Genomic DNA, 17,456 nt, shown 5'->3' on the forward strand with positions numbered 1-17,456 from the left:
GGGGTTTAGAACCCGCCGTCAAACCGCCACCAAACCGCCGGGGTTTAGAACCCAACGCTTAGTAAATTTTGCCCAAAGAGTGCAAACATCCAAACATTGATAGCTTTAATGGGTATTTTTATTCTGCTCAAAAGCTATGTGCATATTATTATCTTTAAAATATATATATTTTGGCAACTGCTAGCTATAGATGTGTGCTGGTGTCCCTAATGGAACTTGTTATACATTTTTCAGAAATGAATGTGAATCTATTTATTTTATACCGACAGTGAACTTACTGTCTAATGCAAGCTGGGATTATTTATTTGTTACTGGATCCTTGCTTGGTTGAACTCGCTTTCTTTACAGTGTTAAGATCATAGTGTTTCCCAACTGTACATACAGTAATGTCACATCTATTGCCAGCCCCCCTCCCTCACAACCCCCACCCCCCTCATCGTCTCTCAGTAGAATTAGCCCAGTGAACACATTCTAATGTTTTGTGTTAACAGAGAGAATAAGGATATCCTACCTCTGCACACTAGTCTGATTTTGAAGACATTTGTATCCTGGGTCTCATACTGATTTATTTAGTGGGATCTCTTTGAACTGTCAGTGCTAGGTAAGAATCAAATAATATAATAAAGTATATGTTTTAGAAAATGACACTGTAAGTGAATGGGGCAGGCTTCCTGCGGCTACATGATTTGTGCAGCCTTAATTACAACTTAGTCCAAGCATCAATCTTTCATTCCTCCCACCTACCAACAGGGAAGTGGAAAATACAGACAGAACAGGAGCTTATCACAGAAACAAACCTTTACAGACGAATTGCATGAGAGCAGCCAGGGGGCATCAAAGTCACAGTCCTATTTAGACAGATCTGAGATATTCCTCACTTGCATACAGCCTTCTACTCTTTCCGTTTTTTATTCTCATTACATACTATACTGACAATCCTTTATGCAGCTATCAATAGCTGCAAAATATTGACGTTGCAGAGCGTTACGTATATTGTCACCGTAGTGAACTGTTCTGTGAAAAGGTTTCTAACTCAGGACGGATCAATGCAACCTTGGAGTTATTTGTAAATCCTTCAGTGTAACTGGAAACCACAATCAATCTTTGAATACTTTGGGGGTCATTTGTCAAAGTATGTCAGGTGCAAAAAAGATTGCATTAGCTGTAACAACTGCACACTGACTGCGCAAGGCTGAGAAATTAGGTAAAACATTTGTCACCATAAAATTATTTGCCACACTCATACAACCCATTCCTGTATCCTCAAGGAAAAACATAAGCCGACGGAAATTGTGAACATTGTGTGTATTTCATCCAGTTGTACTGTGAATAAATTACTGCTAATGAAATCATAAATAAGAAAATACTGAATATTCACGATTCAAAGACTCATTTCAAAAACAGCAGAAATTTTAAATGTCACTTCAATTTTTTCACTTAAATATAGTGTTTTACTCAAAATACGTACTAATTTCAACCATCGGAATAGAAAATGGACGCGAAGCTTAACAATGTGCGAAAGCTGAATTTTTATGACACTGTTAGAATTAGTATGCAAAAAAGTGTATGTGTATGGTATCACATCCAAGTATTATGCTTGCACTTGTCCTTAAATGCCATAGCAGAATATGCTGTGTAGTCCTGTGGTATAGCGTTATAGAATAAAGAAAATATTGAAAAGAAAATAACATAAGAATAACAAGCAAGATGAAATAAAATTGCCTACAGAGTAATTGTTGTTGATGTGTATGTGTGTTTATGTAGTTTGAACTCTGTATTTATTGCTAAGTTTAGCTTTAGTTCATGGTGTTCTCAGTCCATGTACATAGATTGGTGCAAAGGAGGCCTTCAGCTACACAGCTGCTGTCTGCTTCTGTTGCGGACACTGTATTATTTGTCTTGTAGATTCATTTTGCACTTGCCATGCATCTTTCAGTGGAATTACAATTTTGTTTTTGGTGTCGCAAAATTTACAGCTGTGTTCTACAGTGCTAATTTGTTTTTTTTATTTTAAACTATTAATTCTGGGGTCTATTCAGCAAAAGTGACGATGTTGCCCAGAATATTATCGAGAAACATCATCACGATATTTTGTAAATTATGATAAAATAAGTAAGCTATGCAGCAATATTTTCAGCAGGGACAGCGGTTGCGGTAACACGTTGTCCCTGCGATGCCACAGAAGGGATTGTTATCGGGATTCTGAGAACAATCCCTTCTGTTTGTTCCCTGCACGTGCTCAGTCATGTGCTCGGGAACAGTCTCCATCTTGGCTTCCCGGTGACCACGGAGGGGTAAGTACAGCTCCAGCCTCCCAAAACTGATTGATAAGTGTATACTGGCTTTATACTAGCCTGTATACATGTATATTTATGTGCTATTATATTTAACATTTCTATTTATGTGCTTTTATATTTAACATTTATATAGAAATGTTAAATATAATAGCACATAAATATACATGTATACAGGCTAGTATAAAGCCTGTATACACATATCAATCAGTTTCGGGGGGTTTAAAAGCCTCTAAAGTGACTTACCTGCCGCCGATCACCGGGAAACAAGGACGGAGACTGGGCGGGCTTACCAGATGCTGCAGGGACTTATGGGTAAATTTCCCTCTGTCCCTGCAGTTTTCGGGAAATACTGTATAAGTATTTTCTTCATATAACGCCATTCTGAAATGGCGTTATATAAAGGAAATATTTATCGAGTGATTTAACACTTTTTGCTTTGCAGAGTAGTAAAAAGTGTTAAAGCACTGTAGAGATCAATGCCTGATCTCTACAGTGCAGAACTCTGCGAGATGGGTAGTAATGGAGAAGATAATTGCGTTATCTTCTCCATTATCCCCTTGCTGAATAGGGAATTTACATAAAAAATACATAAATCATAGTTTCCGTATTTTTTATGTAAAAATATCAATGCTGAATAGACCCCTGAGTCTCTAATGCTTGTTGTTATACTGTACATATGAAATGTCCTAGGAAGTAGTTAAATCTATACTTATAGCTATTTTTTTTTTTTAATTTAACATGTATAGTTTACTGTTATACATTACGTGGGCACCAAGGTGTTGCAATGAATATCTTTACTGCCTCACAGCTTTTGGATCATGTATTCAATCCCAATTAGGGCCATATCTGTGCGGAGATGGCATGTTGGCCCCTGTTTGTGTGGGTTTCTTCCCGGTACTCTGGTTTGCTCCCACAATCCAAAAACATAACTGGTAGGTTAATTGGATTTTGGCAAAAATTAACACTAGTGTGTATGTATATTATTAATATAGAGTGTAAGCTCCACTCATAGGGGGACTGATGAGTGCACTGCGTAATATGTGTGCGCTATATAAATAAATGCTAATAAATAATATATTACAAGTTTTATTTATATATTTTCCTACCATCCAGTTTCATTGCTATAAAAATGTGTTACAGCATCTTTCCCACTTAGCATCACAACTTGATTCAATTGTCAATCCAAAAATTCCTGCGTCAGAATGATCAAAGTAAAAAATGATCAAACTGGCATAGAAAGCTATTGGAATTCTTTTTTTTTTTTGATTGCCAGAAAAAATGGTTCTGTTACATGTTTTGTCCTAGTTTAAAAACAAAAAGGCTGACATATTCAGTTTCAGAGAATAGTTTTCACACAGACCACTCTAAAATGGAAATTATACCTCATTAGTTTTACCTGCAATAGAAGCAGTAAGATAATATTTATCATGATGAGTATAGTGTTACTTGAACCTAATTTAGGAAAACATTTTTTTTAAAGACAAATGATTTTTACATATCTAAGGGAAATAAATGCTTAAAAGGCTTCTGTATGTATGTATTGTTAAATATGCTAATTAGTCTAGGTGTCTTCAATTAGCTCCCGGTCAGCTGGAAATATTGCACATTATGCAACATACTATCAGGGGTGTCAAACATGTGGCTCAATAGCTGCAGTGGAACTACACATCCCAGCTTGCAGAGCCACAGTTTTGCTATTAGAGCATGCTAAAACTGTGACAGGGCATGCTGGGATATGTAGTTCCACAGCAGTTGGACGCCTGCATATTTGACACTCTCTTAATCTTTAATCTGTGATTCATTTCTTTATACCCAGAACACTGTTAAATGGTTGCCAGGTAATCCTAATTATATATTTATTATTATTATTATTATTATTATTATTATTATTATATTTTGTACTTAAATGTTATTTTAAGTTAAATTTATTTTTGGACCCACTGAGCCGAATTCAATTCAGTGCGATGATGAATACCCGCAGGAGGGGGCTACCTCAACCTGGGCTGCCATCAGAAATTGTGGGGCCCGGGACTGTCAAAATAGTCAGGAGCCTCCCCCCCCTTCAAATACAGTACAAAAACCGTGAGGCGGAGAAAGAGGTGGGCTGCAGCCGACATCAGTTAAAGCTGGTACACCCTCAAGTGAGCCCGCGTACACCCTCCTTACACCCTGTATATAGAAATGCACACAATATGTGTGTATGTACAGTCAGGTCCATAAATATTGGGACATTGACAGAATTTTCAGATTTTGGCCTCTATTCACCACCACAATGGTTTTGAAATGAAACAAACAAGATGTGCTTTAACTGCAGACTTTCAGATTTAATTTGAGGGTAATTACTTCCAAATCGGGTGAACGGTGTAGGAATTACAACAGTTTAAATATGTGCCTCCCACTTTTTAAGGGGCCAAAAGTAATGGGACTATCAACTCAAAAGCTATTTCATGGACAGGTGTGAGCTATTCCCTCGTTATTTCATTATCAATTAAGCAGGTAAAAGGTCTGGAGTTGATTCTAGGTGTGACATTTGCATTTGGAATCAGTTGCTGTCGACTCTCAATATGAGATCCAAAGAGCTGTCACTATCAGTGAAGCAAGCCATCATTAGGCTGAAAAATCAAAACAAACCCATCAGAGAGATAGCAAAAACATTAGGTGTGGCCAAATGAACTGTTTGGAACATTCTTAAAAAGAAAGAACGCCCTGGAGAGCTCAGCAACACCAAAAGACCAGGAAGACCACGGAAAACAACTGTGGTGGATGACAAAATAATTATTTCCCTGGTGAAGAAAAACCCCTTCACAACAGTTGGCCAAATCAAGAACACTCTCCAAGAGGTAGGTGTATATGTGTAAAAGTCAACAGTCAAGAGAAGACTTCACAAGAGTGAATATAGAGGGTTCACCATAAGATGTAAACCATTGGTGAGCCACAAAAACAGGAAGACCAGATTAGAGTTTGCCAAACAACATGTAAAAAAGCCATTACAGTTCTGGAACAACATCCTATTGACAGATGAGACAAAGATCAACTTGTACCAGAGTGATGGGAAGAGAAGAGAAGGAAAGGAACTGCTCATGATCCTCATCAGTGAAGCATGGTGGTGGTAGTGTCATGGCGTGGGTATGTATGGCTGCCAATGGAACTGGTTCCCTTGTATTTATTGATGATGTGACTGTTGACAAAAGCAGCAGAATGAATTCTGAAGTGTTTCGGGCAATATTATATGCTCATATTCAGTCAAATACTTCAGAACTCATTGGACGGCGCTTCACAGTGCAGATGGACAATGACCTGAAGCATACTGCATAAGCAACCAAGGAGTTTTTTAAGGCTAAAAAGTGGAATGTTATGCAATGGCCAAGTCAATCCCCTGACCTGAATCCGATTGAGCATGCATTCCACTTGATGAAGACAAAACTGAAGGAAAAATGCCCCAAGAACAAGCTGGAACTGGCAGAGCATCACCAGGGATGAAACCCAGCATCTGGTGATGTCTATGCGTTCCAGACTTCAGGCTGTAATTGCCTGCAAAGGATTTGCAACAAAGTATTAAAAAGTGAAAGTTAGATTTAGGATTGTTTAGTTTGTCCCATTACTTTTGGCCCCTTAAAAAGTGGGAGGCACATATAGAAACCGTTGTAATTCCTAGACCGTTCACCTGATTTGGATGTAATTACCCTCAAATTAAATCTGAAAGTCTGCAGTTAAATCGCATCTTGTTTGTTTCATTTCAAAGCCATTGTGGTAGTGAATACAGGCCAAAATCTGAAAATTCTGTCAATGTCCCAATATTTATGGACCTGACTGTATATATACACACACACACGTTATATATATATATATATATATGATTTAAACTGAATTGACTAAATAGCAACTAGTTTGCTAAGTGGAGGTGTAATCTATTAACATTTACTACTGAATGTGTCAGGAGGTATATATAAACCATATGAGTAAAAAAGTGCACGTGCAATAAATAAATATATATACATATAAATAAATAATTCACAATTTATTCAGAAACAAAAAATAAAGCAAGTATATAGGTAAGCATCTAAAACATGAATGGGTTTTCACTTAAAATATATTTTAAAAGATAATACAGCATATAGCTAAAACCCAGAGGCAATCAATAGTACACTTAAAACAAAGAGATATATGTTATAAAAATAGCAGCTTATCTGAATGTATGGAAAAGAGTATTTCTCTGCAAAGTTCATGAGGTAATGGGCAACCACTCCCAACGCGTTTCGTCATGGGACTTCATCAAGGGGATAATGTACTAGTGAGGTATGCTGATATTTATTCCCCACTAATAGTTCATTAGAGGTCAGAGATCTGCATCACATCCTGTGTGTAAAGCATTCTTAATTTAGTGGGTGATTTATATTATCACTTCCATTAGTCTCCTCAGTAGTATACATCTTGTGGTAATTCCCGCTGTGTTTGGCCATGATTATGAGCTTATTTTAAATTCTTTTAAAATTTCCAATCCGACTGCTTCCGCCCTTTGTGTTGGATACTTCTGCCCTTTTTTGGAGATGTCACATCCATGTGGTTCCCACAGGTGACTTGCTAGCTGCATCCTTTGTTCCCATCATTTCCACCCTTACACGGCTCCCATCATCACGTCACTTCCGCCCTTCCGAGCCTAGCGTTGACCACATAATGTCTGCCTTTTCAGCTCGCATCACCGAGATACTTCCGCTTTTTGCGGCATGTGATTCCTCGATGTGTCACCACGTGATATCCGCCTTTCTGATGCATATTAGCTGGATACTCAGGGTCTGGCTTCTGCCCATACATAAAATATTATTAATATAAAGATTGGTCTTTTTTTTCAATCTGTAACTTAAACAGAAGCACATATTAGTGCTACCCCACTAACTACCCCAAAGATTAGACCAGTGTCATAAAAGTAAATATACAAAAGGAGTATATATTAAATAAAATTCAGTTGGGGTATCTATATTAATACAAATAAAGTGATAATATTGGTTATAGATAGTCATATATAGAAAAAACAGTGATTTGAGACTGATGTATTGTAGGTCAATATTTTAAAATATTCATGAAAATTATATAAAATGTCAGAAGTTTTGTTATACAAAAAAGAGCATAATCCAGTGGTCCACAAACCCTTCTTGTAAAGCGGTTATGGGTCATCAGTGAGCATCGCGTTTTCCAGACATAGGCCCTCATTCAGAGCCGTACGCTCTGAGCAGAGCGCACGCTCTGAATGAGGGCCGCCCTCCATAAAAATGGAGCATCCTCCTGGATGCTCATATAGCTGTGGGTCACCACCCACAGCCTATACGAGCATGCAGTTTGATGGCCACGATGGTCATGACCATCGCGACCATCGAAACTGCGAGCCGGAGCCTGCGGTTGAGGTTTTCAACCGCAAGGCCCGGAGTGATTTTGGCTCTATCAGAGCCAAAATCACTCCCACTGACATCACTAGTGATGTCAGTGGGCCAGCTTCTGACAGTAGGCGTTCCCTTGGGAACGCCCCCGTCAGGGAGGCACGCCCCCGGCACGCACACCAAAGGGGGCGTGCTGTCAATCAACATCGACAGCACGCCCCCTTTGATCAGACACAACGAGCGAAGGACTTTTCTTCGCTCGTCGCGTCTGGCGCATGCGCACGACGGAGCTCCCTCCGTCGTGCGCATGCTCAGTGCAGACCATCGACCCACTTGCGAGCGGACAGCCGCTTGCGAGTGGGTCTGAATCAGGGCCATAGTTTCCAAAATAGTTCTTGATCTTGGCTCTTCATCATGATACAGTATTTTATGGGAAAATGAAGCTTACAACACCTAGTATTCCCAGGAGGTCTCCCATCTTGGTACTAAACAGGCCCAGCTACGTTTAGCTTCCGAGATCAGATGAGGTCGGGCTTTTAAGTGGTGGTTTGATTGTATGTTTCATAGCTTCCCTCTCCTGTTCAAGGATTTTGTTCAAGGGATCCATGTTAGGTTGTTCTTCTAATTATCACCACCAAAACCACAGATTGTTTACAGAAAATCTAGAAACCTAAAAGATCTTCTAGCACCAAGTATGCTACGGGAAAAAGAAAAAATCACCTCAAACACTCTAAAATGCAATGGCAGCTATAAGTGTGGCCATTGCAACATCTGCAAATTCCTCCACCTAAAAGGAAAACATTCATGAATTCTGGCAGATCCAAAGAATATACTATAAAAAACTTTATGAATTGCAATTCTACATCAGTAATATACTTGTTGGAATGCACTTGTGGACTCAAAAATGTAGGAAAGACAAAGAGACCTCTCAAATTGAGAATTCAGGAGCATATCCAAAATATAAAAACTAAAGTAGAGAGAGCATGCAGTCTCCAGACATTTTTTAATTGCACATAATTTCAATCCAGAAAATATCACGTTTAAAGCCATTGAGCATGTGACTTTGGGCGAAAGAGGAGAAGATTTGGGGAACCTACTATCAAGAAGAGAGATGTTTTTGGCTATTTGAACTCGACACACTGGCCCCTAAAGGATTTAATGAAAGCTACGAGATTGCTCCTTTCTTGTGATACTTATAGATCCTACCTACTAATTTACCCCCATGATATTATCAGACTCCAGGCAATTAAGGATAAACATGGTGGGGCCTGAATAGTACCTACAAAGGGTGACCTTTTGGGGGAAGTTCAGGTATAGTAGAGAAAATGGGAGTGTTAACCGTGATCGAACTAAGAAAACATAAGATATTTGCAGCCATAGCAGTATACACAGGCCCAATCCCGTCTGATCTTGGAAGTGAAACATAACTGGGCCTGGTCAGTACTAAGATAGGGAACCTCTTAGGAATACCAGGTGCTGCAAGTACTCTAAAAAATCTTAATATATGTTGATTGTCCAGACACGGTTATAGTTCCCCAAATAAGAGGAACTAGTCAACAATCCACAACACACGTACTGAAGTGATAATTAGAACAACCTAACATGGATCCCTTGAACAAAATCCTTGAACAGGAGAGGGAAGCTATGAAACATACAATCATACCACCACGTAAAAGCCCAACCTCGTCTGATCTCTGAATCTAAACGTTGTTGGGCCTGGTTAGTACCAAGATGGGAGACATCCTGGGAATACCAGGTGTTGTAAGCTTCATTTTTCCATAAGATACTGTATCATGATTAAGAGCCAAGATCAAGAACTATTTTGGAAACTATGGGCCTGATTCAGACCCACTTGCGAGCCCTGAGCGCTCGCAAGCGGGTCAATGTTGGGCCAGTGCGCATGCGCACAATGGACCCGGCTCTATCGTGCGCATGCGCGAGACCCGGATAGCGACGGGCAAGCCGTCGCTATGGGTCTCGCTACAAAGGGGGCATGCTGTCGATGGTGAGTGACAGCACGCCCCCTTTGGTGGGCGTGGCTGGCCAGATGGAGGCGTTCCAATGGGAACGCCTACCATCTGGGGCCGGCCCCACTGACATCACAAGTGATGTCAGTGGGAGTGCTTTTGGCTCTGATAGAGTCAAAAGCACTCCAGGGCTTGCGGCAGACGAGACCCTACCACAAGGGTCTTGTCGCAAGCCCGATGGTCGCGATGGTCTTGGCCATTGCGACCATCTTTTTGGCCTCTCACCCACAGCTATGCGAGTGGCCAGGAGGCCGCTCTAAAATCAGGAAGGATGGCCCTGATTCAGAGCGAGCACTCTGTTAGAGCGTCCAGCTCTGAATCAGGGCCTATGTCTGGAAAATGCAATGCTCACTGAAGACTCATAACCACTTTACAAGAAAGGTTTGTGGACCACTGGATTATGCCCTTAAAAACTTTTTTATATGAAAAAAACTTCTGACATTTTAGATAATTATCATTAATTTTTTTTTAAATTGACCTACAATACATCAGTCTCAAATCACTGTTTTTTCTATATATGACTATAACCAATATGATCACTTTATTTGTATTACTATAGATACCCCAACTGAATTTTATTTAATATAGACCCCTTTTGTATATTTACTTTTATGACATTGGTCTAATCTTTGGGGTATATTGAGTGTGTATATGTATGTATATTTAGGTATGCATGCATGCTGGTGTATACATATGCATATATACATATGTGTACATTCGGTCCACTCGAATTAAACTCTGAACAACCAAAAGAGACTAATATGTGCTTCTGTTTAAGTTACAGACTGAAAAAATAATGAACAAGACCAATCTTTATATTAATAATATTTTATGTATGGGCGGAAGCCAGACCCCGAGTATCCAGCTAATATGCATCAGAAAGGCGGATATCACGTGGTGACACATTGAGGAATCACATGCCACAAAGGACGGAAGTATCTCTGTGACGTGAACTGAAAGGGCGGACATGATGTGGTCAACGCTAGGCTCGGAAGGGCGGAAGTGACGTGATGATGGGAGCCGCGTAAGGGCGGAAATTATGGGAACAAAGGACGCAGCTAGCAACTCGCCTGTGGGAACCACACGGATGTGACATCTCCAAAAAAGGGCGGAAGTACCCAACACAAAGGGCGGAAACAGCCAGATTGGAAACTTTAAAAGAACTTAAAATAAGCTCATAATCATGGCCAAATACAGCGGGAATTACCACAAGATGTATACTACTCAGGAGACTAATGGAAGTGATAATATAAATCACCCACTAAACTAAGAATGCTTTACACACAGGAAGTGATGCGGATCCCTGACCTCTAATGAACTATTAGTGGGGTATAAATATCAGCATACCTCACTAGTACATTATCCCCTTGATGAAGTCCCAGGACGAAATGCGTTGGTGGTGGTTGTCCATTACCTCATGAACTTTGCAGATAAATACTCTTTTCCATACATTCAGATAAGCTGCTATTTTTTATAACATATATCTCTTTGTTTTAAGTGTACTATTGATTGCCTCTGGGTTTTAGCTATATGCTTTATTATCTTTTAAAATATATTGTAAAGGAAACCCGTTCATCTTTTAGATGCTTACCTATATACTTGTTTTATTTTCTGTTTCTGAATAAATTGTGAATTATATATATATATATATATTTCAGTGATCCTGATATTGCTAAGAATGTCCTGGCATTTTTTCGTTACATTGATGATCTGTTCATTGTATGGGACAGCAGCGTGCAGTCCTTTGTGGATGTCATTGAGAATTATAATTCATTAGGGAAACCAGTGAGGTTTACTTATACCACCAGTATTACCAATGTCAATTTTCTTGATGTGACTATCACTAAGTGTGAGGGGAGGTTGGTACCCTCGTTGTTTATTAAGGATACTGACAGGAATAATTTGCTACTGGCCAGCAGCGCACATCCAGCTCCATTGAAAAACGCTTTGCCCTTCTCGCAATTTCTGAGGGCATTGAGAATAGCCAAAGACAGAGCGGAAGGGATTAAACAACTTGACACTATGTTGATCAAGTTTATTGAGAGAGGATACAATATGTTGGATTTGGAATGTGCTAAACAGAAAGCATTATCGGTTCCCATAAATAGGCTTTTACGTGGTAACACTGTCAGTGTAGTTGATAAACCTAATAAGCACATTTGGGTTAACAAATTCAAGCATATGAGCACCTCTATCAACAGATATGCCAAAAAACTCTGGCCCATTATCAGCACCGATAAGGAGTTACATCCACTCAAGCACACGTCTGTGATGTCTTGTTATCGGAGGGGTAAAAACCTTCATGACCTTTTAGTACGGAATGACATCACGCAATTAGGCAAAACTAAGGCGAGTACATTTTTGGGCACCCCTAAATTGGGCTGCTTTAAGTGCTCTAGCTGTACGACATGTAGTTTTTTGCAGACTGGTGCATTGTTTTTCCATCCCTTCACAGGGGCGAAATTCAACTTTCGTTACCACCTGACTTGCACCAGCACATTTATTGTTTATGCGATTACTTGCCCGTGTTCCAAAATGCACATTGGCAAAACTGAATGCACTCTCAGAGTCCGTATGGTTCAACATCGTTCCGGTAACAGGGCGGCGATTGCCAGTGGCTCTAGTGAGCAACCAGTAGCAAGACATTTCGCTGAGTTGAAACATAGCATGGCCTCTTTGCGTTACCGCACTATTGATCATGTGCCTCCCCTTACTAGAGGAGGCAATCGGGGTAAAAAGTTGTTACAGTGTGAAGCCAACTGGATTATCAGATTAGATACCATGGTTCCCCGTGGTCTTAATGAGAATCTGGGGTTACATTGTTTCTGCTAGAGTATACTTTGTGGTGGCACCATCGATGTCACCATCGATGTTACTGTTTCTTCATGTTGATTACATTGATTCACATTTTTGCAGCCTACATTTAGTGATATAGTTGATTTGTGACCATTGCAACTCTCCACTCTTTTAAATAACTGCTTTAGTTTATTTCGGCAGACTGATTGTGTTTTGGTCCATGAGATCAACACTAGTGATTATTTTCATACGTGTTTATTTCTATCTATGCACAGTTGTTTTTATTCTAGCTATAGCATTTGTCTATGCATTATTGGGTTTACTGTCAGATGCACCTTGATTGACAGTTTGGATATTTACTGCCATTGATTGTGTCATTTTTAATGTATGTATTTATGTCATGTTTGTTATATGTACTATGTTGTCTTTTTGGGTATGTTGCACATGTAGTTACCCGTTTTATGTTGAAATACGAAGGCTTATTCGTGTTGTGCTATTTGTCCTTTTGTCATTTACATGTATATTTACAATCGAGTTTGTTTGTTGGTGTTATCACTATGGTAACACGGGGGCGGGCGTGACGCAGCTTCCTGTGCGACTGCTCTGCGGCATCGCACATGTGGCTGATTGATCGCCGTGCACATGGGAGGCTGGCTATATAAGGTTAGTCATTTGGTTATTGATGCATTGTAAGCTTGACAAAAGCGCTTATTAAAGGCGCTGAAACGTTGCTAAACACAGCTTTGCTTGTCTGAAGTTTCTTATACGGAGTGCCGCCAGAGGGATTGTTATGTGACAGTGGACTTGAGGACATCAGGCTCATTGAGGAGGGCACCCGGTGAAGTATATATTTGTACCATTGAGTGCCGGATCATGGTTGACTATATATAGATATATATGTATTTATTTATTGCACGTGCACTTTTTTACTCATATGGTTTATATATACCTCCTGACACATTCAGTAGTAAATGTTAATAGATTACACCTCCACTTAGCAAACTAGTCGCTATTTAGTCAACTCAGTTTAAATCCATTGTCTATCAATACTTTTACCAGTATTTTATTATTGACTTAGAGCTGACGCCATAATATTTTAAGGCTAAGTTTGCTACAATTTTAAACACCAAATTGTATATCACTGTTCACCTTTATTATTGGAGCTGTACCCACCAATTTCTTTGTATATATATATATATATATATATATATACGGTGACATCATGACATCACGCGCACCGGATAATAAACGACATGCGGACAATCACAGCAAAGGTCAGGCACCTCTTACATGCCAGGCAAGGCAGTAGCGGCGAGGGGTCCCATTCATTTATGGTGGGAGGGTATCAGACAGAAGTCCCCTTTGTCTGACTCCTGCTCAAGCAATAGCAGTGCGTGGTAAGAGCAGGCAGGCCCCCCTTTGGCAGAGGGCCTGGGACAGTAGTCCCGACAGACCACCCCCTGATGGCGGCCCTGCCCTCAGCTATTCAATACACTGCGCTGTTTGCCTTGTCACTAATTGGTTAAGTCAGAAAATGCCGGTTCTCGCAACTTAACCTGGGTATTAAGGTGCAGTAACCGGCATTCTCTGACTAAAGTTCTGGGCGCATGGCTGTTAGCGTCGCTCTAAGCCGGCAAACATCTGCACTCTCTGCACTTTTGTAGGATTTCTCTTCGCATCCCCAGGGGGGTGCAAGAAGAAATCCTTTAGTCGCCCAAACAGCATGGTGTATTGAAAGCTGCGGGAGCTCCCTCCCACGACTATTCATCTTCGCATTGAATTGAATTTGGCCCTTTGAATTTTATTGAGGTGTACCTGGGTGAACACATTACAATGTTTGTGTAAGTGTGCACATTATAACATTATCCAGTGTACTATATTATTATTTGTAAAACCTATATATCATGTTGTACAGAATATTTTGTGGACCATTTATGAAATTCTCTACTCTGTATTTTATAAAATATCTTAGTGTAACTATTAAACACGTTTGCCATGTGCAATAATTAATGGATGATGAATGTGACCACAGGAATAATTTACTCTTCAAATGGTACAAAAGGGTTAATTAGTAAAGAGTGTGGGGGAGGTGTTCAACTTTAAGGGTTTTAATGTCTGGCAAAGTTGGGATGTTATTAACTATTACAAAATGTAATATACCAATAGTGATATCCTAACGGTTAACCTTATGCGTCACTTGCAAAATAATAACCATGTATTTTATATTCTCAGCTGTGGCTGTGTTGGTTTGATAAACTAATCCACATAATCTTCACAGCCCAAATCCAGTTGTTTTTTTTTGTACATTATTCAGTTTGCATGGTATAATGTCAATAGCGCCCTGCCTTTGGAGTTTTGCCTATAATAAATAGGTCATCAATGGAGTAAATGTTAAGGTGTTAAGAAAATATACCATTGTCTAAATTGATGACATCCGCACTCTGGTGTTGAGGTTCATGCAATGGAAATGATTGAGAGATAACAGTAATGACACTGGTGGTACTGTGTGTGAACATAGAAGGAGACAGCATTATGTGTCCTTAGGCAAGTGAGTCCCTGGGACACATAATAGCAATATGATGTTGTAAGATGTTTGGTCTGTGAGTTATGGTGCCTGAGAAAATGTGTTCAGCACAAAGCTCTGTCTGATTATAACTATGTGGGCATTAATTATCATTAATATGTGCTGTCATCATTAACAGCTTCAGCTAAGTATTTCAGGGATCCATGGTATTAACCACTTTAAATAGAAGCATTGTATAAACCACTTTACATGGATGTATGGTTTAAACTATAACTACTTTACATGAATGCATGGTATAAAGTAGTTTACATCGATGAATGGTATAATAAATCACTTTACATGGATGAATGGTATAAACCACGGTATATGAATGCATATTATAAACCACTTCACGTGGGTGCATGGTATAATAAACCACTTAACATGAATGCATGGTATAAACCACTTGGATGAATGGTATAAGTCACTTTTCATGGATGCATGGTATAATAAATCTCTTCAGATAGATGCATGGTTTAAACCACTTTACATGGATGCATGGTATAAACCAATTTACATGGATGCATGGTATAGACCATTTGACATGGATACATGGTATAAACCACTTTACATTAACACCTGATATAAATCACTGTACATAAATGCATGATATAAACCACTTCACATGTGTGCATGGTATAATAAACCACTTTACATGGATGCATAGAATAAACCACTTTACATGGATGAATTGCATAAACCACTTTACATGGATGCATGGTACAAAAATCACTTTGCAAGGTATGTGCAAATGTGTTAGCAAAGAAGCTGTCAGAATCTCCATGTCAGGTTATTGTGCAGAATATATTTTGGCTAATAGCACTAGTATTATTGCTTGGAGATGCTGTTACATTTTTCTGTGTGCTGCCTATCAGTTTATCTGAGATTTGTCATCTGACTTAAGCTAGCGCTGTAGTTTCCCTGGGTCTGCAGCATATTGTATCCTCCCCTGGAGAGACAATGTATTTTTCCTCTTTGGTACAGTAGAGAGCAGGCTTACAGTAACAACCCACAGCTAATTGACAGTCCCTACTCTTAGCTTCTGTTTCTTTTCACTTTTTATGTTTCATTTTGTTGCAAAAAAAAGACCAAGATGCTGGGTTTTCTGTATCACTCACCCAGCTATGATATAACACAGGTCCTTTTCCTTTTGCCCCCAGACATTGCAAGGAAAGGTGACAGTGTCACTTAATTTTTTGGGGAAGATTGTACTTTATTGTTTGCAGGAGCTCAGACCACAATATTGCTGGAGAGAGAGCAGCCTAGATCTAATGAAGCTGTAAGTTCATTAGTGTTTGCAATCAGCAGCTAGCAGACCCCCTCATCAGGGCAAAGAGGCTGCAAAGAGCCATTCATCAGCATGAAGTGTTATTCAAGGATGACCCCTAAATCATAGCACTAGTAGTAGATGCACTGATTGGACACAGCATGGGAGAATCGGTACTTTGCATTAGCAGACACAGACAGGGGGAGTGAGAAAGCATAGGCAAGCCGTGGGGAAATCCTGCAAACAGCAGCACAAATACAAGCAGACAGATTTCTTTTTTTTTTTTCAAGACATATATATGCAACACATATATCCTCCCCTCTTGGATAAGGAGGTAAGAGAGCAGCGGAGGGAGATGATACATAGGCAGGCTGCTGCTGATTGCAGTGTATAGAGGCTGGTGCTGCTGGGCTCCCCCTTGCTCTGTGCTGGGGAGGAGCGAGCTTGGTTCCTGGGTAGAGGCAGAGGCAGCAGCTGCTTCACGTGTGTGCCTGGCACTGACTGCTGTTGGAGCTGCTCCCAGCCTGGGCAACTTCTCCCAGCTCCCCTGCTGTATCCCCCAATCCAGCGGCACATGACCTAGGGAGGTCTGCAAGAAGGGGGTGTGTGTGTGTGACAGTGATTCAGGCTTGGAGGAAAAACTCCCTGGCAGGACCAAGAAACAAGTGTGGACTGTACTATTGCTACAGGACTGGTGGCCGGCTGGAACTGAAGTACAAGTTGCACCTTCCATTCATCCCCTGTTTCACTGATTTGACATTTGCATGATGTTTTCCAGGTTGGGATCCAGAGAGAGGGAACTGCTCAGAGAGGACAAGGTAAGTGGCACATATAGTTCTGAGAGTCACATGTGACATTTTCCTTTTGATGTGTGCAGAGGCTGCCTGGATGTTATGGTGGCTGTCAGTTATCTATTGGCCCTTATTGCTTAGATAGAGTAAGTGGTCATTTCTGCATCTCATCCCATTCCCTCTCTAACTTCAACCTCTGCATTCAGGGGTGGATTGTAGGGACAGATGGTGCCATTGATCTTTCTGACATTTCCAAAGCAAGGGCAGGAAGAATGCCAAATGGCCTGAGTCTCTAGACGAGAAGAGGGGAGAGCGATCCTTATGTTTTGGAGATATTATAGAA

At 40.1% G+C, this 17,456-nt stretch overlaps 3 pseudogenes; 2 read left to right on the top strand and 1 right to left on the bottom strand.

The window, feature by feature from the left end:
- Positions 1-8,110: 8,110 nt before the first annotated feature.
- On the bottom strand, positions 8,111-8,229 carry LOC148506287 (5S ribosomal RNA; annotated as a pseudogene).
- An 806-nt stretch (positions 8,230-9,035) lies between these two features.
- LOC148506288 (5S ribosomal RNA) lies at positions 9,036-9,154 on the top strand (annotated as a pseudogene).
- Positions 9,155-9,318: 164 nt separating this feature from the next.
- LOC148506289 (5S ribosomal RNA) lies at positions 9,319-9,437 on the top strand (annotated as a pseudogene).
- The last annotated feature ends 8,019 nt before the right edge of the window (positions 9,438-17,456 follow it).

This window comes from Taudactylus pleione, unplaced genomic scaffold, assembly GCF_031769625.1.
Source record: "Taudactylus pleione unplaced genomic scaffold, aTauple2 ptg000408l, whole genome shotgun sequence".
NCBI lineage: Eukaryota > Metazoa > Chordata > Amphibia > Anura > Myobatrachidae > Taudactylus > Taudactylus pleione.